Genomic DNA, 27,744 nt, shown 5'->3' with positions numbered 1-27,744 from the left:
CAAGGCCAGCAAGAACAGAAAGACGTTGGCCTTCTTCTAGTGGCTAGAATCTTTGGACACCATTGTTCAGAAGCACGTCGACCTGGTCACAAAAGCCGCTGCTACTTAGTCGTCATTCGGTGGGCCGGCGCCCTGAGCGAGGAGGTGGACGTCGTTGATGGATGCATCTTTCTTCTTGGCTCCTGTAACCAGCACTGCATCGCCTCGTGGCCTTAATGTTTTATTAGTAGTATATGGCATTTTTATTCCAGTCATAACATTTTCACTGTGAGGTGGGGCCGCAGTTGACCAAACCGACCATCGGCAAATCCCCACCCCGCCAACCGCGCGTCGGCTGAGTTTAGAATTAGAAGAGAGAAACAAGGGAGAAGAGATAGATGTAGCACGGACGCTGTTGTCAGATGGGACTCGTGTTGATAGAATAGGAGTACTGAGCACCCATACCACCTTTTTTAGGGAAAAAGTAGTCGTACGTCTAGTACCACTAGTTGGGTGCGTGCGACCTATACCTGTCATCACTTTAGGTCTCCTTTTTGAACCGCAGCTACGCTTCATAGTACATATTTTTTCACGCATTTATCCTCCTATATGTATTCCTAGGCTATTTCCACGTGCTCCCCTTCACCGACATGTGGGACATAGAGCATCTGGGTCGTAGTGCATGCACGACTCGGAGCATATGGAACCATGCTAGGGTACTTTACATTTCAGACCTCACGAATTACATGCAAACCCCCCGCAGAAGAATAAATAAATACATGAATTACTACATGAAACCAGATTATTTTCGTAGAAACCGGAGCACGTTCATTAAATTTTGGACATAACACATTTATAAAAAACGACCGGACCTAAACCAGTCTAAGGGCCTCTTTGATTCGCAAGATACTGAAAACACAGGAATGGGGAAAGTATGATGGTGATGAACTGAGACAAGGAGAACTCTAACTCAGTTAGAGATTAGAGTTAGATTCTAACCCTGAACTAACCCTGAACTAACTCTAACCAAAGAGGTGTTTGGATGGCAGGGTTGGATTGACAATAAATGCTCTTTCTCAATCATTTGACTACTTTGGACCCTATTTCCTGCCGGATTTGGTGTGGCCGGCTCTTGTGTGGCCTCCTCCCGCTCACAATTGACATAAACGAACCATCTTTACAAATCAAGCATGCAAAACATGATAAATTTTATTTTGTCCATACACTACAAAAAAAGACACATCCGTGACATTTTGGGCCGAACGAAAATATTTTCTGTCATACATATGACACTTCTATGACGATTATTGTGACAAAACCTGGTATCATCATAGATGTGGTGGGCTCCTACTTCTATGACAAAAATCATGACAGAAAATGGGCTTTTCGTCCTGGGCGGGCCGGAGACGCAGCTGCATGACATTCTTTTGGCCGTCCATGACAGAAAAAACCATGGTAGAAGCGAGGGGGAGGAAAATTTCGGGGAGTTGCCGGTTACGGTGGGAGGTCGGGGGCCGAGCGATGCGCGTTTCTCTTGTACACGTACGCGCGTGTGTGTGCGAGGCGTTGGCTCTAACTGAACCCGAGCGAGGCGTTGGGCTTTAACTGAACCCGAGCGATTGCACTGCAGGCTACGCGTTACTGAACCCGAGCGATCGATCGATGGCTGTTAACTGAACCCGATTGAGCGATTCCTTCGCTACTGCTGCTAACTGAAGCCAATCGTGGATGAACAGTGAGCGTTGCGGGGGGTTTGGATGAACAGTGAGTGGTGGCGTTGCCTCTGGATGAACAGGACCCCGTGGTGTGGAGGGCTGGATGAACAGTAGATGGTGGAGGGGTGCCCGTGGAGGGGTGGTTGAACAGGACCCCGTGGTGTGGAGGGCTGGATGAACAGTAGACGGTGGAGGGGTGGTTGAATAGTAGCCGGTGGAGTAGCGCGCAGTGGAGGCTGGATGAACAGGAGCCCGTGGAGGCTGGAGGAGGTCGACGGTAGCCCGTGGAGGCTGGAGGAGGTCGACGGTGGAGATGAACAGTATCCCGTGGAGTCCCGTTTTGCGGTACGCCACACCCCTCCCGATAAACACGACCCCCGTTTCGACTGTAGCGCTCCAACACAAGTCTGTTTCGTCCATTTTGCGGTACGCCACACCCCTCCCGATCAACAGGACCCCCATTTCGACCGTAGCGCTCCAACACAAGTCTGTTTTGTCCGTTTTGCGGTACGCCACACCCCTCCCGATCAACAGGACCCCCGTTTCGACTGTAGGAGGTCCGTTTCCTCCATTTTGCGGTACGCCACACCCCTCCCGATCAACAGGCCCCGTTCCGAATGTAGGAGGTCCGTTTCCTCCGTTGTGCGGTACGCCAGGCCTCGTTTCCATCGCCTGTTCCGTCCAAGCCCTCCCGATGAACACGACGACGCATTCCGTTCCGACCCAGCCGGTTGGCTCCCACGCGTTCTGTTGCCTCCCGATGAACACGACGCATTCCGTTGCCTCCCCATGAACACGATGCATTCCGTTGCCTCCCCATGAACACGACGACGATGTTGTTTCTCCTTTCCGACCCAGCCATGTACACGAGCCCTGGCCGTACGTATGCGCGAGTAGGCGTTCGAGACCCCGCCCGTATGTATACATATGTGGACGTATTTTCTTTCTTGCACCCTGGCCGTTGTACGTACGTGTACATGCTACGTGCGCGCCTCTACTACGACACGTGTGCGCCTCTACTACGACACGTGCACGCCTCTACATCACCAGTATGTACGTACACGTTCACGGCCAGGATGACAACGCTACGTACGCTTCGACCAGGTGGGTCCCGACTGTCAGGCACTTCCTTGCCTGCGAAGATGTAGCTGGTGGGTCCCAGCAGTCAGGGGGCGAATCGTTTTGTTTTTTTCCTAGACGCACTTCCTTGCGTGCGAAGGTGTAGCTGCTGGGTCCCAGCAGTCAGGGGGGCGAATCAATTTTTTTGCCCGGACGCACTTCCTTGCGTGCGAAGGTGTAGCTGGTGGGTCCCAGCAGTCGGGGGGCGAATCGTTTTTTTTCCGGACGCACTTCCTTGCGTGCGAATATGTAGCTGGTGGGTCCCAGCAGTCAGGGGGTGAATCGTTTTTTTCGGACGCTCATCCTTGCGTGCGAAGATGTAGCTCGTGGGTCCCAGCAGTCTGGGGGCGAATCATTTTTTTGCAAAATACGGTGGCCTGTCTGGTGGGTCCCCGCTGTCAGGTGGAGGAATAATTATTTTGCGCGTAATAAGGAGGCACTTCCTTGCGGCTGTCGTGGACCCAGCTGTCAGCCTCTCCACGTACAGTCCATGTCCGATGGAAGTCGTTCCTTGACCACGTTGACCACGCCGCGCCGAGAGCACCACGGCGGTGGACGACGGCGAGGCCTAGGAAGGGGACGACGCAGAGCCGGGGAAGACGCGACAGTGGATGCACACGCGGAGAGGAGTACGAGGGTTCACTGGTTCGGCTGCGCTACAGTTGCCGCAGAAGACTGGGGATGTGGGTGAGTGGAGGGATGGTCTGGCCTGCGGTGGGAGTAGTAGGGGCGGTGAGGCCTCCGCGGCAGCACAGCCGGCAACGGGAGGCAGGAGCAGGCGGCACGACCGGCACTGCTTTGGGCGGCTGGAGCAAGAAGACCAGAGGTTGAAGAAGCACGACGGCCGTTGGATGGACATCGTACGGTCACTGCAGCTAGAATCGTTTATATTGACTAAGTTGACAAAGCCCTTGGTACGTCAACTTAGTAGGCCCACAGGTCAGCTTCCGAAATTGTGCGCCCTAGATGTCAGGGGGAGGAATCATTTTTTGGGCGGGTGAAGCTAGAATATCCGAGATTGAAGAAGAAGCACGGCATCCGTTGGATGGACATCCAAGGGCCACTGCTGCTAGAACCGTGTGTTGACTATAAGTTGACAAAGCCTTGCATACGCGTCAACTCTATTTTTTTTAGGGGACGCGTCAACTTAGTAAGGCCATAAGTGTGTGGCAGAGAACTTATAGCCCATTTGAGATTTGGAAGAATGTGTAGCCCATTTCTGAATTCTAATGGAATTTACTACAGCCCATTTACAGTTTGTTAAAAGTACAGCCCATTTCAACCAACCGTTCAAAACAGAATTCAATAAAATTTCCCACATTTTGATGGGATCCGAATATTTTTATCCTGAAATTTCTAGTCAGATTAAATACAATTTCAATATAAATTTGTATTACGTAAAAATCCGACGAAACATTGCGCTCGCAACAATTAATGAAATTAAAATTTTCAATATCCAAAAATAATATTTTATAAAGTAATCACTGTTTGGTGCATTTTTTATAGTTACTACCCAGTTTTTATAATTACATCCCATTTATTATTTCTTAAAGCCCATTTTCTTGTTAAGCCTAATGCATCCCTCCTAGGAAAGATTTGAAGCCCAGCGGGGCGGAGAATGACAACTTGACCTTGCCATTTTCAGCTTGAAAAAAATTAATATCTAGGCTGGATATCTGGCCTGGGCTAGATGGGCCACAGCCCACCCAGTTAATACCTGCAGCAATGTTTTCGTTGTTGTTCAGAGGAGAAAAATTAATATCTGGGCTAAACATCAAAAAACTCTGCAGTGCTCACACCTCAAAAACACAAATACTGCTCGAGCTGCTTGGTCCCAGCTGTCGGCCGCTTCTTGTGCAATTCTCTCGATTATTGACTACTCCCTCCTTTCCGGTTTATAATGCTCAATTCAAAAATATCACCAATCATGGTAGATAGCGAGTGGTGGAATACTTTTTGTAGTTTTGCAAAAGCACCTAATTAATGCTCTTGTTATCCTCAAAAAATTATGTTTATCAATGCATTAATTGCAATGCCATGCATAAAGTACATGCATTGGTCAATTTTCTCTTAATACTTGCATGCAATGATTTAATGCACCTTGGAATCTGAACATGTGATGGAAAACAACCAAATTGAGCCTTATAAAATGGAAAAACTAAAATTTTGAGATAAGCCCTATAAACCGGAAAGGAGGGAGTACATAGGTTGACAAGGGTGTGGGACCGTGATGTCAGGAAACTAGGAGGAAGCAAAATAAATTATAGTTATATATATATATAATAAGGAGGCACTTGCGTACGTTAGGCTATGGACCTGGTGGGTCCCCATTGTCATCCTCTCCAAGTAAAGTCATATCCTTGCCCGCGCGCGCTTTCCGCCCGAAACAGTCACCGCCGCCCGCCCCGCTTCCCGATGCAGGCGATTGCTCCGCCTTCAAACGACACAAGTGTCGTCCGTCCGTCCATCTGCCGCACACATTAATGATACGTGGTTGTCGAGGCGACTACTCCGGCGCCACACGTCCGTCCCTCCGCCCGCCCACCATTGCTATATAAACTGTTGCGCCGGCCATAGCCACAGTCATCCGCATCCATTCCCTTTCTCCTGTCCACACCACTACTGCCCACCATGGCTTCCTCGCGCTCCAGCGCTCTTCGGGACGGGAGGACGACGGAACACAAGGAGATGGCAGCCATTGCTGCTGACCGGCTGGCCGGCAGGCAGCCGGAGGACGACGGAACACAAGGAGATGGCAGCCATTGCTGCCGACCGGCTAGCCGGCAGGCAGCCGGAGGACGACGACGTCCCAATGGAGAACATGGTAGTCGACGATCCGGCGCCAACCCCCTCCTCCGCGCCATCCTCGCCGGTGCATTGCACCATGACCATCGGCGAGGCCCGTGCCCAATATATGGACAGGGTGAGGCAGATGCGTGAGGAGCAGTTCCGGGAGGCGCAGGCCGACGCCGCCTACAACCACCATCTCCTCCAGGAGCACCTGCAGGCGGAGGAGCAGATCGCCGCGGAGCAGGAGGCGCTGCTCGACTCGTATCGCTCCACCTGCAAGGGCCGCCTCGAGCGCTGGCGGTACCGCATGCGGGTGGCGGAGGCTGCGGCCGCCTACAAAGAGGCTAGCAAAGAGGGCGATGAAGCGGGCGAGGCGCTGTTTCGCGAGACCGAGGACGAGGCAGAGGACAATGGCGGCTCCGACGAGTCCCCGCTCCGCTGGCGTCGACAAGGCCCTGCTCCGCCGAGGCCCCGCGGCGCCAACAACGAGGCAGAGGACACCGCCGGCTCCGCCGAGGCCCCGCGGCGCCAACAACGAGGCAGACGACACCGCCGGCTTCGCCGAGGCCCCGCCCCGCCAACAACGAGGCAGAGGACATCGCCGGCTCAGCCGAGGCCCCACCCTGCCGGCAACGTGGGGGAGGATTTCCACCGCTCCGCTGAGGCGCCGCCCGCCGGCAACGAGACAGAGGACATCGCCGGCTCCGCCGAGGCCCCGCCCCGCTGCCAACGAGGCCTCGCCACACAGAAAACGAGGAAGAGTAGAACACGGTAGGTCGCCGCCGCTCGGGTCCAAGTAAGGCCACCGCTGCTACCCTCCGGTTGAAGCCAAGCTAGGCGGGTTGACCATTGACGGCCGGTTAGCTTCTTGGCGGTGACGTGGAGTCGGAGAGCTGCGCTGGAGAAGAACGCTGCTTCTACTTAACTGCTGGTGCAGTTGGCTGACTGACATGTGGGCCCAATAGGCCACATGTCAGTTACGCAACTGCACCTGCAGTTAAGTCACTGAAGCTTTTGTTCGGCTCGGCGGGACACAGGTGGGTAGCTTCGGTTAATTAATTATACCTCCAGCGCACCCCTTTTTAGTTGAAGAATGTATGAAATGTAATGAAATCTGGCATGTTTATATGAAATCCGACCGTGTATGAATGAATTTATTTTGATTAGTTCGAATTCCTGTATCACTAGCATTGGATGAACATGCAAAACAATACGTACTAGCATTATTCCCAGGGTGATCACCTCGTTTGCAGCAGTTTCACATGTACTCCCTCCGGTCCTTTCTAGTCTGCATACAAGTTTTGTCTGCAGTCAAAGTATCTCTACTTTGACCAATCTTATACAAAAAAGTATGCACTTTCACAATGTGCGAAGTAAAAAGGAACAGAAGGAGTACAAAGAGTTTGAGCAGCTTTTTAGCGTTTTCGTACATTGCAATCAAACACACAGGCCTGGCAATTCATAGAGAACATTCAAAACAATCGATGATTATGCATCTCAGCGACTCACATGTCAGAGGCAATATTTACTTCACAACTAAAGAATAAAGAAAAAATTGATCGACGCTGCTGACAGCAAAGGGCGTCCCATTCGAAAATATCAAACGCATGTCTTGCTAAAATCAATGAGCAAAATTTGACAAGGTTGTCCCATTCCAAAATATCAAATGCCTACGATTGTGGAATGGGCAGGGTTTGCCATCAGTTCGAACATTGACATGGCACCTCGTGCTAAATAAACCAGCTGTTCTTTTTGTGCAGTTCCACCAAAATCAACCAAATTCGCGCGTAGCTTGTATGATTTCGCCCTTATATGTTGCAACGCCTTGAACTTATCGGCACCTCCTTTCTTGTGGTGGAAATGAATGATTCGATGTATTCATGAACATTTCGTGTAGTTCCCATTGAAATCAAGCTAAGCACCCCTGTGTGCACAAATACAAAAAAGTGATTAGTATAAAGCAAACTGTACTATGAATTGACAGTTTCAACAGGCACATACATGGTCCATGTAGAGCACACTTTTAGAAAAATGGAACTCACCAGAAAGAATCCTAGAACAACATTGTACTCGCGCATCACAGCAAAAAAATGGAGATTTGTCAGTCCTTCTGAGCTGAAGTTAGTTTGGTCTTGTGGGGAGTAATGTAACCATCCTTCAACTGCTCCTTCTGATGAGAAGATAGACAGGGCTTCTTCATCCTGGCATAATCGGAACTAGTCACTTCACGTACTCCATATTCTTCTTCAGAGGAAGATGATCCTGTTGTGCAAAGACAAGAGGACTACTAAATGCTAGCATCCCTGTTTGCTCGAAAAAAAGGACAGGAAATATTTAAAACAGCACAGATGAAGCACTTCTCAAGGACAATACCACTTTTTCATGACAGTATCTAAACAGTAGCACAACACCAATAGAGATGACAGAGCTCAATCATATGGTTGAAATCAGTGGGCGAGTACCAACCTTTGTCAGGAGGCTTATTGTGTAGAGCATACAGATGAAGCACTTTTCCGGAACCATCTGTTGCTATCTACGGTGGTGGCCATGCTTACTATATACTCCTCGATTAGTTTAATGTTTCCAACATCTTCTTGTGCAGTTCCACTAAAATATATGGTATCTTCGAAGAAGATCCCTGTTTGCACAAGTAGAGATAATTACGTATTACATTAAGAGTGGCATCAAATCAATGGCAAAACAATTGCTCGTTCCAGCCATAGCAATAAATTAAGATGCAAAACTATATCATTACTTGTGTCATCATAGTTCCAGTGCTTCATTACATCACCGGGAGTTGATTTTTGTTTTTCTTCCGCTTGTTCTTCCCCTTCATCACTTGGTTCAATAACAGACAAGCTTCGCCTTCAATGTAAGATTTGGCATGTCAATTAGGGAGCACAAGTATAGTACTAAACTTAATTTTCTGATGAAAGTGGCAAAATACAGGCCAGCAGTTGTGAAATATCCTTACCTTACCTCAATAGGATATTACGGTGCACATACAGATTGGAAGTCTTGTCTCCATTTGTGCAGTTCACTAAAATCAAGCAACATTATCGTACAAGTAGCACAACATATGAAAGCACACTGCAGAATCATGTGAAAGAAGGCTAGTACTGACCTCTCATGATGCGGAATTCAAAAAACTCACAAGAAGAAGATCTGAACCAAATTCACCTTAATGGATAGGAAGTAAGATCTCCTCTTGTGCAGTTCCACTAAGATCAAGCAATCAAGCAACATTGTCGGTGTGACATTTTGGTTGAACTGCACAAAACACTCTTAAAACAAAAGTGTTTTGTGCAGTGCAACAAAAGGTCACAATGGCAACGAGGTGAAGTAGATAACCTTGTTTACACAGAGGTGCAAAGGAAACAATTAGTGGTCAATAACGATGGATGACACAGAAGCCAACAAAAAGAAGATGGGAAAGAAAGCAAGACAGTAGCATTTCCCAAATGGTGGCATTGATGAATATTAACATAGAGATTATATTAACAATAAAATTCGTTAAACATGTAATTTGCTTTTAACTGTGGCATTGCATCAATTTTCCAGCGGCATTATTAGAGGGTGTTTGTTTACAAGGACATTTTGGTGTAGGGACTAAAAAAACTCCGTGTCAGTCCCATCTAAACCAAATAGGAGGGACTTTTAGGGACTAAAAGTGGGCATTTGGGACTAAAGAAAGAAGACCCCGAGGGAGTCTTTTTGGGACTTTTTCCAACAGTTGCCCCTGCCACGCATCGCACCTTGTCTCTATTAGTTCATTACTAGGGGTAACATGGTCTTTTAGCATGTCATTTAATAACCTCTAGTCCATGTTTAGTCCCTGGAACCAAGCAGGTAGGGACTAGGGAGTTTTTAACCAAACAGGGCCTTAGATTAACAACAGCGAATGAGTTGCACGGGACAGTGGACGCACCAGCACCATGTGCATCTACCGATGTACTGTGGTCATGCACAGTCTGTTGCAACAAAGAACAAACAACCAAGGAGCATATTTGTGTTGGTCCCAGTTTTGTTATCTTTAGACACCTTTCCCTATGTGAGCGCAGCAAATCTGGTCCTGCTCAAACTCTACAGCCTTGTCCCTTCCTTTCCTTTTTGAACTAGTACTTTCGCCCCTTCCTTTCCTCTTTGAACCGCGTCCTAGATTTATGCGATACAACTTTCCCCACTACTTTCCCCCATTCCTTTCCTCTTTGAACCACATCCTAGATTCATGCTATACAACTTTCCCCCTTCATTTCCTCTTTGAACCACGTCCTAGATTCATGCTATATACAACTTTTCCCACTACTTTCCCCCACTCCTTTCCTCTTTGAACCACGTCCTAGATTCATGGTATACATGAAGCTAGAGCAATGCATGTGGAGTAAGTAAATTATACCTTAAGGTTCTTGGGGCGTGGTTCGGTGGGAGATGGGACGTCGACAAAGAAGAAGGGGTCGGAGGCCCTCTCGCGCCGCCGCTGGGTCGAAAGTGAACAGCTGCGCTAGTAGTCCCTCACCGACGGCGACAGCGTTAAGCCTCCTTCCCTTCCCGACGGACGGATCCTGTCGGCTCTTTGAGCAGCAGTGAGGGGAGAGAGAGGCCAACGAAGTCTTGTTTAGATCTGGAGAGGGTGAGAGAGTGTGAAGAGAGCAACTACAAGCGCTGAGGCTCCAGCGGGAGAGGGCGAGAGAGTGTGAAGAGAGCAACTACAAGCGCTGAGGCTCCAGCGTGTATATATATACTGGAGAGAGAGTGTGAAGCGTGCAAACCCTAGAAAAAAATTTGACCAGTCAAAGAATCCTCCTAGCACAAATTATGCTCAAGTGTAGTGATCGAACCCGAGACCTCAAGTTTGATGAGCGAACAGGCTAACCAGCTACACAACCCTCCCGTTATGTTCAACGAGAGGGAAATAACCTTTTATACATTCCTGCATTCGTGTGACAAGCATGCCGTGTTTTTTGTGTGTGTGTGGGAGTCATTGGGATTTCAATCATAATCGTGTCATGTGGCTTTGGTGGTAAGACTATCCACAGTGGTGCAGAAATAATGCAGCCTTAGTCACCTTACCTCTCTCCACGTAGTACGTTGGGTCCCACCAGTCAGAGGGTGAAACAAACAAATTAATAAGAAAAATTAAAAGCGCCAGCGGTGTATCTTACCTCACACATCTCGCTACTGCTCGGGAACACTGTCCAATTGATCCCTCTGTTCGCTCACGTACTATTTTAAGTGAATCCTTATTATAACATGCACACAAATTTTGGGCACTTGTATTCGACTTAAGTCAGTGTGCCACCGTATCTCGTATACTTACTACTCCCTCCGTCTAGGTGTAATAAGTCACGTTAGAAGGTGCAACGGGACCAAGGTGCGTGTGTGTGTGTGTGTGTGTTTAACATCATGTGTGTGTTAGAGAGAGCGACATATCGACCTACTCCTACAGAGAGATGTTGTGTAGTGTAGTACGATTTTAGCCGCGAGAGTCGGTGCATCCTCTCGTTTCCGGGCGTGTCCGGTAGGGACATGTGGACAGCTGCCACGCCCGCTCCTGACCAGCCTGGCCCACCCAAAGCCCCTCCATCGCCCGCGCGCGCTTCCCGCCCGAAACGGTCAGCGCCGCTCCAAAGAATCGGTGCCGCATTCATGCCCGGGCAGAGCGGACGCGACCTCTCACTGGCGCAAGAGTGATGGTTGCTTCGTCCGTCCAACTTACTGCTGGGTCTATGTGATTTGACGGCTCATTGGTCTTTATTACTGAGGTGGTAGGACTGCTGGATGTCCCACGCTTTCGGCGAAAGGAGGTACTACTACTAGATTACAATTTTCTCCATTCTTACAGCGGAGGCGTGCAAGAGCAGTGAAAACACGCAGGCTCAGTGATTACATGGCCCACCTCACACTATCACCGTGCGACACCTAACTCTTTACATAGTACTCCCTCCGTTCCTAAATATTACTAGATGAGTCCCCGCGCGTTGCCGCGGAACAGCGGTATATCTCTCTGCGCAAAATTATCGATTTCATAGAACTAAAAAAACTCTATAACCGCATGACAAATGTGGTAGCCAAACTAAATAAACTCCCATCATCATTTAGATCATCCCACGTAAGGAAAAAAGATCAGCCAACTCCTACTGCATAATGGGATTATATTTTTCTTTTTGACATGTTAATGGGACTTAAAAGCTCACTTACATGCATGCTACCGGTGCATGCTTGCATGCAGACATGTTGATGTGATTTAAAACCCACTCACATGCATGTGCCACGGTATTTCTGCATGCTTGCATGTGGCTTAGTGCGGAGCCTCTCAACGTCTAGATCAGACGGCTATTATGGACTGATTTACTTCATCTAACGGCTACATCAATTTTGATGATGTGGCTCAAGGAGAGGATAGAGAATTCCTAGTAGTGGGGGCTAGCTATTACTAGTAGATAAGTCTTTGTAGAGATTCCACTACATACGGAACAAAATGAATGAATCTACACTTAAAATGCATCTATATACATCCGCATGTGGTTCATGGTGAAATCTCTACAAAGACTTATATTTAGGAACGGAGGAAGTACTAGTATAGTACGTACTGTAATTTATCAGCGAGATAAATTTGTACAATGCTATGAAGCTTCCAGCTTCTGTTACATGTATCTTGCGTCCAAGGTTGCCCGTTGCAACATTTCATCAAATACAAAGGAGACTAACATGCATGCTATTGCATCTCAATGATTGACAGATCATAGCAAATATGTACTCCCTCCGTTCCAAAATAAGTGTCTCAACTTTGTGCAAACTTTAGTACAAAGTTGTACTACTACTAAAGTTGACACTTATTTTGGAACAGAGGCAGCTAAAGAAAAAAATGATCCATGCAGTCCCTAGCCCTTGAACCGTGAACCCTGACCAGGCTTCAATTTGCTGGCAACGTTCGAGCTTCCTAATAAATGAAGTTTGCAACCTTTTGACCATCGAATCATTTTGTGCAGTTTCACAAAAATCGAGATGAGCATCCCTGTGGCAAAGAAATTGAAGAAGCGTGATTAGAATAAGATTACTGGGACTAGTTGATGAGACATAAACTCATCACAAATACAGTACGTAGAAGCCAGTAGAGGTATGTGCGGGGCAAAGAAGTAGAGAAATATCCACAGGGAGTGATGTGGGCAGCTGGAGCAGTGGTGCAAGCCGGCTGTAAAGGGAGTTGTACCTGAGGGACATAGCTCAACCTTGAGGAGGGCGGCGGGAGGCGGCAACTGCCCACGTCGCGGCAGTGAGCAAGGGACGAAGGCAATCTCACTGGCTTTGTGAGAGAGAACGGCGGGGACCCCTGATTGGGACGTGCCGACAGTGGGTTTTCGCCGTCGGCGACGGCCACCGCATCTACACTAAGCATCCACCCCTTCCCCAAGCGGACGTGATCCGCCGGGATGTTAGAGATGTGGCCACAGTCGTTTTGTGCGAGAGAGTGTGAAGAGAGCAACCCCAGCAAGCAACCGTGTAGGCTGGCCCGTCCTGACTATGTATATAGTGGAGCGGTTTCCTTTTCTCTCCATATGAACCTATCATATTGCGTACGTGCCACTGAAGAAGAAAAAACTTTATTTATAAATGACGCGGCACCTACTACTCGTTCTCCTATAACCTTGCGCTTGGCATCTCCAAAATATTAACCTTGCGATTGGCTCTTCGCCTCTTCGGGAAGTCGAGCAATAATGGTAGTGCAGTATATATCATTCTGGCTATATGAGACCGAATGAATTGCTGCACGTCCACCACGTGGGCGAGGGTCGAGGGGCGAGGGAGAGTGCTACATACGGAGCAAAATGAGTGAATCTACACTCTAAAATACGTCTATATACATCAGTGTTTGGAGTATGTACTAGTAGTTCATATTGAAATCTACTAAAGGACATATATATTCCAAACAATATGATATAATCTCTATAACCAAGGTAGTAGGGACGAGGAGTAAACGGAGGGAGTAGTAAATTTTTCTCCTCGTCCTGCGAGCCACCGCGCGCATGGGCGAGGGAGCGGGCGTAAGGCGGAGCAAGCTTCACCTCATCCTGCGAGCCACCGCGCCCATGGGCGGGGGAGATGGCGTACTAAGCAAGCTTCTCCTCGTTCTACGAGTTGACGGGACACATCAAAAGTACTCCAGTGTATAGAGCCTTGCCTCTAAGGTAGGCCCCACATGGTTTGCCTCTTTTTTTAACATAACACGTCAAGTCGCAATTTGTTTGTTCACCCGTGGTAGACGATCCTCCCTCTACCAACTGGACAACCAGTACACGTGCCAAATAACGACGTGGGCTGCCTTTTTCGTACAGAAATGAGCTCCACCGTGTACCCGCGCGGGTGTGGTTGGGAAAGAGACGGGAGTACGTGCGCCATGCATGCGCCTCTTCTCTTCGTGCACGTCCCCCACCTACGTGGGTGTGTGTGAGAGATACAAACCGCGTTCGTGAGTGTTTTTTGTTTTGGGGTGGGGGTGGGGTGGGGGGTTGATTTCGTGAATTATTTGTGGGAATATGTGTCGATGACATCTCAAACAAATTTTGCATGCAATGTGTGTGAAATGGAGGCCTATCCATATCATACATAGAGGGCCGGGCAATCCACGAGAAGAGAGGGAGGGGTCATAGCTATCGATAGAGTCGAAGAGAGGATCAAGTGGGTGGGTGCGAGATCGATGAAGAGAGCCATCAAAATTGTGTGTGTGTGTGCAAGTCAGAGATATAGGGCGACTGGCCTACCGGAACGTTAGAGGGCACATGTCAACTTTGTGTGTGGCAGGGAGACATGACTAGAGCGCTCGATGTATCGGTGTGTGGGGGGGGGGGAGGGGGTGGGGGAGGGGTAGGCAGAGGCCTAACTATAGAGGTAGAACGACTACATCCATACATAACTGAAGGAAGGAAATATGATGGGACAGAGAGAGAGGAGAGAGAGGGAGGGAGAGGGAGGGAGAGGGGTAGAGTGCTGGATGGGTGATGGAGTTGCTTCTCGAAGATGGTGGGAGAGGCCTACTAGACAAACTGAGGGTGGAACTGCAATGTTATCAATAAGAGTGGGGATGTGTTTCTGTGTGTGCCTGTGCGTGATAGATCTGTCAGGACGCATCCATGGATGATGAAGGGGAACCATGTGTTTGGTAAGCAAACCTAACTAGATCGGTAGATAAATTGTTGTTTGTAGGAGGAAGGGAGAGACACAACTAATGAGGTAGATCAATTGAGGTGTGGGTAAAAACGAGTTATAAGGACCTAGCTAGCTATATGTATAGCGAGAGATCGGTCGGTGTACGTCCATTTGTTAGAGGCAAATAAGGCCCAGCGAGACGGATAGACAGAGAGAATGGAGCTAGGAGGTGGTGCGAGAGGCCCAACTACTAGCTAGATAGGGGGAGGAGTGTGCGGTTGTGAGATTGATGAAAAGAGGGGCGAGAGTTTACACGTGTGTCTCATCGTATGAGAGACACGAGGCAAGGACACATAAAGGAGGAGATTGAAGGTGTGTGTGTATGTTGTAGGCAGGCATCGCTGGAGAGGTTTATCGATCGGTGTGTGTCGGAAAGGAGTTGTGGAGACTCTGGGAGAACGACCTAAAGAAAAAAATGAATGTGCCCGGTGGATAGAATGCCGAGGGAGGGGGAGGGCGAGGAGGGCGTGTGCATGCACGAGAGAAAGTTAGTGGTAGCTACAAAGGTTAGAGGATTGTGTGGGTGTAAGAGACTAACAAAGATCATAATTTGATATGAAAGCGGATTCATATATTTGAATAGGAGATCATAGTGTTTTAAACATTGCATGCATGAATATAGCGGTGATACACGTGCTGTGCACATGTTATACCATAATGTGATAATGCATGGCGTTTGCAACTCACAGCTAAATGCCGAACAATCTAAACCATACTATACATCAAACAATCTCACATTTTATTTGAATTTGTGATAATGTGTGGCGTTTGCAGCTTACAACTAAATATCGAACAATCTAAACAATACTATATATCAAACATTCTCACATTTTATTTGAATTTGTGGTAATGTGTGGTGTTTGCAACTCACATCTAAATACTTGTAGGCGTAGGGGGCGGGGCACCATACATAATGTGATAAACACATTATACATATGAGACATGGTTTAGATTATGAAGATCTAGCTAGAGCTAGAAATGTAATGTGATTTGCAATCAAAATAAAGTGGATTCAAAAAATCTAGTTCGAGTTCATATAGTACACATAGTTCATATGTAACTCGAGACTAATCATGTGGTGTGCTGTGAAGATAATACACAAATGATGGTTTAACTTGACAATAATGATGATTGTAGATCTTATTAAAACAGAGAAACGAATTCAAATGCTTTGACTTCACAACAATCATTACTGTAGATCTTATTCAAATAGAGAAATGAATTCAAATTTAGTTCAATTGAAGTGGTAGTATATACGTTTGGAATGCACTAAAACGTTCATTTGAGTAGTAGGTTGCATGCATTATACACGTAGCGAAATATTTTAATTGAACATAACATGAATTCAAAGTTTTGAATGACATTTGTAGTGCGCATTGATTTGGTACAGTACACGTTAGGCTTGTCCGGAAATTTCAACCCGCGCCTTGTTAGCCCGAAATATTTAAGATATATCTTTGTCTCGTTGTGCTCCGACAACTCCCTCCATCTCAACCCGCGCCTTGCTATTCCGAATTACAACGCGCGCGAAAACTCCCACCTCCTGTGAAATCCTGACACGCGAAATGCCCGTGGTACCCCTGAACCGAAAGAACCGCCTCAATCGGTGGGGGTACTTTCGTAACTTACCCCACATTTCGGACAAGCGCGTCTCTAAGCCATGGTTCCCCACTGCCATCACATCCGCCCACCCATTCATACACCGAGGCCGCGAAAACCCACGACGAAACCCCACACCCTGCTTTGTCCGCCACCCAGCCGGAGCCTCTTCCCCGACGACGTCGTCCACAACAACACCTCGACGTCCCTCATCCACCGTACCGGATGAGGATCCGCCGTCGATCTCATCATCCTGCCAGTTCAGCCACCCCGTCCTCCACCTCCAAGGAGCTGCCCCGACGTTCCCCTCGTCTTTCGCGCCACATCCATTCCCACACCGCCGTCTTCACCTGCACCACCGGAAGAGCATCCTCATCACCGTTTCCTCGGATGAAGCTGCGGCCTAATCGGCGCCACCAAAGAGGTTGTACACTAATTGCCGCATTTTCTTCTTGATTCGATCTCACGGTGCTGCCGGCGCTCGGTCCCGAGCCGACACGGCGCGGCTCCATCCACGGCGGCGTCGCCGGCCACTTCCTCTACGGCGTCGCTCCCTAGGCGGCGACGTCCACATCAGTAGGAGCTGCTGCTGCTCTGCTCTTGCTCTCGGTCCCCTGCCTGGTCTGCTCTTGCTATTGCTCTTGCTCGCACTGCTGCTCTCGCTCTCGCTCTTGCTCTTGCTTGCGATGCTGCTCCGATTTAGCTACACTTCAGTCGACTGAATCGACTTTTGGGTCAGTCGATTTTCAGGGGGTGGGGGGGGGGGGGGGCTCGCCGGGGTGAAGGAAGAACCAGCCACAGCGGGGAGGGGGGCTCGCCGGAGAGGTACCCCACTATCTATCTTAGGGTTCAGGATGGGGGCGGTGGTCGCCGGCGGTGGCGGGGCGTTGGCAGGGCGGTGGCGTGGGGATCGCCGGAGAAAAAGCTCGGCACAGGGGGGCCTAGAGGGATGGCCGGGGCGGCGGCGGACCGGCGGTGGGGAGTGTTTTCGGGGCGGGCGGGGCGGCACACCGCCGGCCGCAGGCAGCGGGGGGCTGCTGTTTGGCCGGTGGTGGCTGGCGGCTCAGGGGGGTGGAGGTTGAAGATGAACCCCAGGCCCTTGATTTCATATCCAACGGCTGCAAAATCGACTGACCAGAGATGAAAAAGTCAGTCGACCGACGTGTAGCCTCACCTTGCTAGTGCGTTCAGTTTCGACAGCAAAATTCAGTTTCGACAGCAAAATTCAGTTTCGACAGTTAAGTTCAGTTTCGACAGTTATAAGTTCAGTTTCGACAGTTAAGTTCAGAGATGAGCGGCTGATGTATTTTACATCTAGCATTTTGTGGTTATGTATTTTACGTCATGTATTGGAGATGCTATTAGAATTCCACTCAGGTTAACGTTGTTCGTTGTCTTTCTTGTCCTGCTTCAGCCTCGGCGTCGTACAACTCACCGGAGCTGCTCCAACGACGAAACCCTCCATCACAGCGGAGCAGTACCTCGGGCTCCATCTCTAGACGCCTAAGATCTTCTTCCCCTCCTCCGACAGCAAAGTCAGCCGGAGCATCCTCACCGGCCAACCCAATCACGCTGAGATCGACATGGCTTCGCCAAAGAGGTTGTACACTTGTTGCATCTCTTTTTTACTCTACATGTTATATATATTGTCCACTGAGCACACTGATTTGTTCCTTTAGTGTCTCCTTGAAAGAAAAAAAAACGTAGGAATTTTAATTTTCACTTGTCCTCCTTTTCAAATTCCTATTCATGAAGCACAAGACTAAGAGATAGTAGCATAATAGCATTATAACCGTACATTTTCTTGTGGTTTGACTTAATCTCACCATGCTTCTTTGCATCCTGTGATCTTCCAATTGTTGTGAATCAAACACCCAGATTGGCAGAAATCCTGTGTTTTTAAATTCTCTGTTTTGCACGTGCATTCCTATCCTATTCCTGTCTATTTCCTATCCCTGCATTGTTGGAATCCTCCAATTCAAACGAGCCCTTACAGAATTACTTCTCTTACAGATAGTTGTCAAAGAAAACCTTGTGTGGTTTGTCCCGCTCCTGCGCCGTCGTCCACCCCAGCTCAGCTGCTCCAACGACAGAAGGGTCCAGCACAGCAGGGATCTGGCCTCCAGACTGTCTTTCGCTGCCTCAGATCTTCTTCCCCGCCGCTGGCAGCCATGAAAACTGCATTACCATCATCAACCGAGCAGATGACCTCGAGGACTACACGGGTCCGCAAGAGAGGTCGCACTCTTTCGTGTCTGCTTACGTTATGCATCGCTTAATATTACATGCTACTTTATCGTCCTGTTCACCGATTAGACTCTGAGTCAGCTCCAAACTAATGGTCAAACTTGAGTTTTTAAATGGTTGTGGGGTACATATCGGGGCCGCTATCAATAGTATCTATCTACTATCTGGTTAATCTCCGGTGTCTACTATGAGTTTCATGTTGGGTGGGAAACAAACAGTAAAGAAGCCATTATCTGTATTTTTTAACTGAAGCCATTATCTGCCTGCTATTATTGGTTTTGGGTCTATCCACAGGTTGCTACCATCACTCTGGATTTCTGCATGCACTCCTTACATAATCTCACTATGTTTTATTCCTATGCATGACAGTTATTGTAAACAATGGAACTGAACATGTAGAGCAAAAGAGACGAGCCTTGCGTGGCAATAAAATTTCATGCAGACGTCGCTCCATGGTAGGCGCAAAGGCAGCCCCCCTCCACGCATTTCGGATTGTAATCGAGAGGAAGATATCTGTTCTGAGGGGGATTCAGAAGGAGAAGACAACTCCTATTTACCCCCTGAGGTCTTCGCTCTAACTTGGCATGCTGATGTTGGTTATATCATGCATATGGTGTCTTGCATTGCTTACTTTATACATCAAATATGTCATCTGCTTAGTTTAGACATCCTTTGTGCGAATGCCATCTGTTTAGTTTATTCATCGTTTATGTGAATTATGCAACGCCATCTTGTTTAGCCAGGCATCATATATGTGAATTTTGCAATGCCATCCTGCTTAGCCAGTCATCTTATATGTAAATTATATCAGGCCATCCTTTTTTTCGTTACATATTACATTTGTCAACAATGTTAGTACATTCAACTGCTCTTCGTGTGCATCAGCCATTTGACACGGTGATGGCAAATTCTGGAGTGAAAACAAGGTCTTCAGAGCAGACTATGCTATCTGACGAAGCGCATATCTCGCTGGTTACGGATAGCTCCTCAGAGGAGGATTCAGAGACAGATGACCAGTCCTATTCCCCCCCCCCGAGGTGTATGCTCTAACTTGGCAGGGTTATGTTGCTCATATCGTGCGTATGGTGTCTCGCATTGCTATGTCATTTGATTAGTTTAGACATGCTTTGTGTGAATGCCACCTGTTCAGTGTCTAATTACCATATATGTGAATTATGCATTGCCATCTTGTTGCAAGACATTATATATGTGAATTATACAATGCTATCTTGTTGCAAAGGCATTATATATGTGAATTATGCAATGCCATGCTGTTTAGCCAATCATCATGTATGTGAATTATATCATGCTATCATTTTTTTGTATTACGTGTTCCATTTGTCGACAACGTTTGTATATTCAACTACTCTTCCTGTGCATCAGCCATTTGAAGCGGTGATGGAAGTATCTGGAGTGAAAACAAGGTATTCAGAGCAGACAATGCTACCTGCTGAAGCAGACATCTTGCTGGTTACAGAGAGCTCCTCAGAGGAGGATTCAGAGACTGATGACCAGTCCTATTTCCCCCCTGAGGTCTATGCTCAAACTTGGCAGGGTTATATTACCCATGTCATGCATGTTGTCTTGCATTGCTTAGTTTTTACATCATATATGGATTGCCATCTGCTTACTTGCTTACTATATAAATCATATATTTGAATTATATCATGCCATCATGTTTACATAGTACATACACATCATCTATCTGAATTATGGCATGGCAACCCATTTAATAAAGACATCATATAGTTATATCATCTCATCCTGTTTAGTGTTTACAGTCATCATATTTTGAATTATGGCATTCTATCCGTGAATGTATGTGAATTATGGCATGCCAACCTATTTAATAAACACATTATATAGTTATGTCATGTCATCCTGTTTACATAGTCTCATATTTTGAACTATGTCTTTCCATCTTTTTTAGTTAGCCATCATAATGTGAAATTGTGTCATGCTATCCTGTTTAGTTAGCCATCATATATGTGAAATTGTGTCATGCTATCCTGTTTGGTTAGACAACATAAATATGAATTATTTCATGCCCTCTTTTATTCCCCACTATCCATTGCACCTGTCTATCATACAATGTCTATACTTTCAATTACTTTTCTTGTTTATCAGCCATTTGAATTGGAGAGCGTGATGGCAGTATCTAAGGGAGTAACAACACGGTCTTCAGAAAAGATAGTGCTACCAGTTGATGCAGATAGAACCACGGTTGTACTTGCCCAAGGACCAGATCCACCACACATAACCCAGACTCTCGCAGATTGTACCCCTACCCAGTTGGACAGAGAACCAGCTACACCCCTTCTAACCCCAACCCCGGCAGATAGTAACCCAGTTCCAGTTGACACAGCACCGTCTCCACCACAGAGCACCCAAACACGAGCAGTTAGTAAGGGAACTGCAGTGCCCAAAGCACGAGGACCACCACTCCGAATCCCAACTCAACGCTTAAAGGAGAAGAAGATTTGTTCTCAGGTCAGGTTCTGTAGCTATGGTTCATACTCCTTTGCTCTTGCATTACTGTATTTACTCATACCAACTATTTTCAAATTTGAAGGATGGAATTGAAACTCCAATGGCGCAACAGGTATGTTTTAAACCTGTTTCTTTAACTGGTTTGCTGTTGTAACCTGCTCTATGTTGATTTCAGTTTCAATTGAATAAACAGTTATGTTCTCATGTCATGCACATTACAAGTGTTGTTATTGCTCTATAGTTACCCACACTTATATTCTGTCTATTCTGCTTTGTCTTGAACAAATATTATTTGAACTGTGTCTCTATCTTGATTTGGCAACAAAAACTAGAATGATATAGACCATAAAGTGACCATGGTACATAGATATATGTTTGTTTCATGTTGTTATCCTGTCCACTTTACTACTGAACTCATTTACCAAAATGAGTTTCATATACAACATGGTAAACATGTGATGTGTCTGCTTGTTTCTCTTTTAGAATGCGGACAAAATATTGGAGAACAGTACCGCGTTATCCAATGGTAAAGGAAGTAATGCAGATAAGGTTCAAGATAGTGAGACATCCCTGTTGGTCTCCAAGAAAGCTGATAAAAACTATCTTGACGACAGTGAGGGAACCCAAAAGTCCTGTCTTGATGTAGTGTTCGAGTTACTGGCCACTACTGCTGGCACAAGCTCTTCGAACTCGCTGCCTGAATCAGTTCGTCTTCTTGAGTCTCAACTTCAAGTTGAAAGACATCGATCAGATGTGCTGCGACAGGAAGCTGAAGGACTGAGGAAGTCCCTGCAGAATTCAGATGCATATTTTCTGGTGCAACAGCAAGCGCTGGAGGATTTAAGCGCCAAACAAGAGAAAGTTAATAAGCTTGCTAAGCATCTTGCCAGCATTATGGGTACCCAGGATATTGTTTCTTGAGATCTTCTGAAGTGGTTTCAGTTCTGGATTTGTTTTGCTGCGGCGTTTATTTGCGCTGGTCGCCAACTTTGACAACCAGTGTATATGATATGCTGCTTTGTTCCCTATATTTGCACTGGTGGCGAACTTTGATGCCCAGTGGATGTAATATGTGTAATAGCCGTGATAGCCTAGCGTTAGTTGCTTGCTTATTTATTTCCTTGTTGTCTTGTTTATTTGTTTGCTTGTAGTCATTGCAGTTCTTTTTCCGCGGTTAGCTAGTGGCTGCAATAACCTATTTTTTAAAACTAGGCCACAATAACCATGGGCTAATATTTACTGTAGTGACACTGGGCCTCCTACTGGCCGTAGAAACAGTGGGCCTTCTACGGGCCGTAGAAACAATGGGCCTTCTACGGGCCGTAGAAACAATGGGCCTTCTGCGGGCCGTATCATCAATGGGCCTTATACGGGCCGTATGATCGATTGGCCAAACATGGGCCAAACAGACCGCATTATGGCCGTAAACGGGCTAGAGTTGGAATCGTCCGTTCATGGGCCGACCATAACGGGCCATCGTTAATAGGCCGTATTTGATGACGCTATGAAAACGGCCCAACGTATTAACGGACCACAAACGGGCCGACTGTAACCACGGGCTGAATTTGGCCCACAAGCAGAAAATGACAGTAACGGGCCGTAAGTAAACGAATGCTGGAAATGAGCCCAAGAATAAATGGGCTCTGAGAAGGCCGAAAGATAACATGGGCTGGAAACGGCCCAACGGAATAACGGGCCGTTAATGGGTATAAAGTGATACACTGTTCATTACGGGCCAGTTTCACCACGGGCCGTTAATGGGTGTAAAGTGATACACTGTTCATTACGGGCCAGTTTCACCACGGGCCGTTAATAGGCCAAGAGTTACATAGGGCCTCATATGGGCCGAAAGACGTCATGGGCCATACATGCGCCAGAAGTGAAAACGGGCTGGAATCATATTGGATGGCCCAGATGACGCTACTGGGCCTAATTCGGATAGGGCGTAACGGGCCTTTGGTTAGCGGGCTGTAAATGGGCTATATGTGAACAGGCCGTTAACAGGCTTTCCATGGGCCGGCCCGCCACCTTTTGACCAAGTCAAATGGGCCGGCCTTTTTACAGGAATGGGCCTCTGTTGGGCCGTGCCACATGTCAACGTATCATAGGCGCCTTCCGTCCAATGAGTGGATGAAATCTGTCCCAACGATGAGCCGACACGTGTTTCCTCCAGCCAATGATGATTTTACACGTGGAAAATCCCCATTGGTCGGGGCTGTTAACGGGTTATCGGATCCAAAACCCGACCCGATAGCTTAACGGCGTTCCGTTACGGTGGATGCCACGTGTCAGTCACTCTTGACAAAAGCACTTCTGTGACGCGTGATTTATCGTCATGGAAGTGGACACTTCCGTGATGATAATTTTGGTAGTGTCATGGAACACTTCCACGACAGCACAGGTATGACTATCTTGATTCTGTCATAAAATCGTCATGGATGTACATGCATGACAAAAAACGCGACCTACTGTGACAAACACGTATCATCACGGAAGTGTATTTTTTTGTAGTGATACAAATGAGATATCCACTTAAACATACAAGTCGTCAATCAAGCATCACAAAAAAAATTACATTCCATGAAACAAAGCATGAGCTAACTCATCAAGGAAGTCATTCACGATAGGGAGGGAGCTCGGAGCCCCTCACGCGCCCAGGGAGGAGCTCGTCATCATTGCTCTGGAGGAAGGCTCTATAGAGCCCAAGCCCCGGGAACCCCTCCGACGCTGGCGCTTGCGAGTTGAGGTCGAGACCAGCATGGGTAGCAGGGCCGCTTGCCGACGACTGTGAATTGAATCTTTGGGCCTCTAGAAATAATGCAAGCCTGAAACTGAAATACCTAGAAAGGTGAACTGAATCTTTGGGCCTCTAGAAAGATTTATTACCTCCTCAAGCAGCATCAAACAATTCCATGCGTGCACCACAAGTCTATACCAAGTTTAATCAGGATCTACTTTTCCAAATCAGAATTAGCGCTAGAGCGAGCAAGATCAATGATATGGCTATGAGACAAAGAAGGAACGAACAAACTCACCCCTCTTGCGACCTCCCTGGTAGATACACCGCCACCGCGCACGAAAGAGGGAGAAAAACGACCGATGAAGGGGGAGCGGGGCGAGCTTCGGAGGCCGGAGGGAGAGGGCGGCCGTGAAGGAAATATGCCCTAGAGGCAATAATAAAGTTATTATTTATTTCCTTATATCATGATAAATGTTTATTATTCATGCTAGAATTGTATTAACCGGAAACATAATACTTGTGTGAATACATAGACAAACAGAGTGTCACTAGTATGCCTCTATTTGACTAGCTCGTTGATCAAAGATGGTTATGTTTCCTAGCCATTGACATGAGTTGTCATTTGATTAACGGGATCACATCATTAGGAGAATGATGTGATTGACTTGACCCATTCTGTTAGCTTAGCACTCGATCATTTAGTATGTTGCTATTGCTTTCTTCATGACTTATACATGTTCCTATGACTATGAGATTATGCAACTCCCGGTTACCGGAGGAACGCTTTGTGTGCTACCAAATGTCACAATGTAACTGGGTGATTATAAAGGTGCTCTACAGGTGTCTTCGAAGGTACTTGTTGGGTTGGCGTATTTCGAGATTAGGATTTGTCACTCTGATTGTCGGAGAGGTATCTCTAGGCCCTCTCGGTAATGCACATCACTTAAGCCTTGCAAGCATTGCAACTAAAGAGTTAGTTGCAGGATGATGTATTACAGAACGAGTAAAGAGACTTGCCGGTAACGAGATTGAACTAGGTATTGAGATACCGACGATCGAATCTCGGGCAAGTAACATACCGATGACAAAGGGAACAACGTATGTTGTTATGCGGTCTGACCGATAAAGATCTTCGTAGAATATGTGGGAGCCAATATGAGCATCCAGGTTCCGCTATTGATTATTGACCGGAGACGTGTCTCGGTCATGTCTACATAGTTCTCGAACCCGTAGGGTCCGCACGCTTAAAGTTTCGATGACGGTTATATTATGAGTTTATGAGTTTTGATGTACCGAAGGTTGTTCGGAGACCCGGATGTGATCACGGACATGACGAGGAGTCTCGAAATGGCCGAGATATGAAGATTGATATATTGGAAGCCTATATTTGGATATCGGAAGTGTTCCGGGTGAAATCGGGAATTTACCGGAGTACCGAGGGGTTACCGGAACCCCCCGGGGGCTTAATGGGCCATAGTGGGCCTTAGTGGAGAAGAGGAGAGGCGGCCAGGGCAGGGCCGCGCGCCCCTCCCCCCTAGTCCGAATAGGACAAGGAGAGGGGGGCGGCGCCCCCCCCTTTCCTTCCTCTCTCCCTCCTCTTTCCCCCTCCACTCCTAATCCAACTAGGAAAGGGAGGGAGTCCTACTTCCGGTGGGAGTAGGACTCCTCCTGGCACGCCCCTCCTGGCCAGCCGCACCTCCCCCCTTGCTCCTTTATATACGGGGGCAGGGGGCACCCCAAAGACACAACAATTGATTTGATCTTTTTAGCCGTGTGCGGTGCCCCCCTCCACCATAGTCCACCTCGATAATACTGTAGCGGTGCTTAGGCCAAGCCCTGCGTCAGTAGAACATCATCATCTTCACCATGCCGTCGTGCTGACGAAACTCTCCCTCAACACTCGGCTGGATCGGAGTTCGAGGGACGTCATCGGGCTGAACGTGTGCTGAACTCGGAGGTGCCGTGCGTTCGGTACTTGATCGGTCGGATCGTGAAGACGTACGACTACATCAACTGCGTTGTGCTAATGCTTCCGCTTTCGGTCTACGAGGGTACGTGGACAACACTCTCCCCTCTTGTTGCTATGCATCACCATGATCTTGCATGTGCGTAGGAAATTTTTTGAAATTACTACATTCCCCAACAGTGGCATCCGAGCCACGTTTTATGCGTAGATGTCATATGCACGAGTAGAACACAAGTGAGTTGTGGGCGATATAAGTCATACTGCTTACCAGCATGTCATACTTTGGTTCGACGGTATTGTTGGATGAAGCGGCCCGGACCGACATTACGCGTACGCTTACGCCAGGCTGGTTCTACCGATGTGCTTTGCACATAGGTGGCTGGCGGGTGTCAGTTTCTCCAACTTTAGTTGAACCGAGTGTGGCTACGCCCGGTCCTTGCAAAGGTTAAAACAACACCAACTTGACAAACTATCGTTGTGGTTTTGATGCGTAGGTAAGAACGGTTCTTGCTAAGCCCGTAGCAGCCACGTAAAATTTGCAACAACAAAGTAGAGGATGTCTAACTTGTTTTTGCAGGGCATGTTGTGATGTGATATGGTCAAGGCATGATGCTAAATTTTATTGTATGAGATGATCATGTTTTTGTAACCGAGTTATCGGCAACTGGCAGGAGCCATATGGTTGTCGCTTTATTGTATGCAGTGCAATCGCCCTGTAATGCTTTACTTTATCACTAAGCGGTAGCGATAGTCGTAGAAGCATAAGATTGGCGAGACGACAACGATGCTACGATGGAGATCAAGGTGTCGCGTCGGTGACGATGGTGATCATGATGGTGCTTCGGAGATGGAGATCACAAGCACAAGATGATGATGGCCATATCATATCACTTATATTGATTGCATGTGATGTTTATCTTTTATGCATCTTATCTTGCTTTGATTGACGGTAGCATTATAAGATGATCTCTCACTAAATTATCAAAGTATAAGTGTTCTCCCTGAGTATGCACCGTTGTGAAAGTTCTTCGTGCTGAGACACCACGTGATGATCGGGTGTGGTAGGCTCTACGTTCAAATACAACGGGTGCAAAACAGTTGCACACGCGGAATACTCAGGTTAAACTTGATGAGCCTAGCATATAACAGATATGGCCTCGGAACACGGAGACCGAAAGGTCGAGCGTGAATCATATAGTAGATATGATCAACATAGTGATGTTCACCATTGAAACTACTCCATCTCACGTGATGATCGGACATGGTTTAGTTGATTTGGATCACGTGATCACTTAGAGGATTAGAGGGATGTCTATTTAAGTGGGAGTTCTTAAGTAATATGATTAATTGAACTTAAATTTATCATGAACTTAGTACCTGATAGTATCTTGCTTGTCTATGTTGATTGTAGATAGATGGCCCGTGCTGTTGTTCCATTGAATTTTAATGCGTTCCTTGAGAAAGCAAAGTTGAAAGATGACGGTAGCAATTACATGGACTGGGTCCGTAACTTGAGGATTATCCTCATTGCTGCACGGAAGAATTACGTCCTGGAAGCACCGCTAGGTGCCAGGCCTGCTGCAGATGCAACTGACGACGTTAAGAACGTCTGGCAGAGCAAAGCAGATGACTACTCGATAGTTCAGTGTGCCATGCTTTACGGCTTAGAATCGGGACTTGAACGACGTTTTGAACGTCATGGAGCATATGAGATGTTCCAAGAGTTGAAGTTAATATTTCAAGCAAATGCCCGGATTGAGAGATATGAAGTCTCCAATAAGTTCTACAGCTGCAAGATGGAGGAGAATAGTTCTGTCAGTGAGCATATACTCAAAATGTCTGGGTATAATAATCACATGATTCAACTGGGAGTTAATCTTCCAGTTGATAGCGTC

Source organism: Triticum aestivum, chromosome 2D (genome assembly GCF_018294505.1).
Source record: "Triticum aestivum cultivar Chinese Spring chromosome 2D, IWGSC CS RefSeq v2.1, whole genome shotgun sequence".
NCBI classification, from domain to species: domain Eukaryota; kingdom Viridiplantae; phylum Streptophyta; class Magnoliopsida; order Poales; family Poaceae; genus Triticum; species Triticum aestivum.
This window is presented reverse-complemented; position numbering follows the sequence as displayed.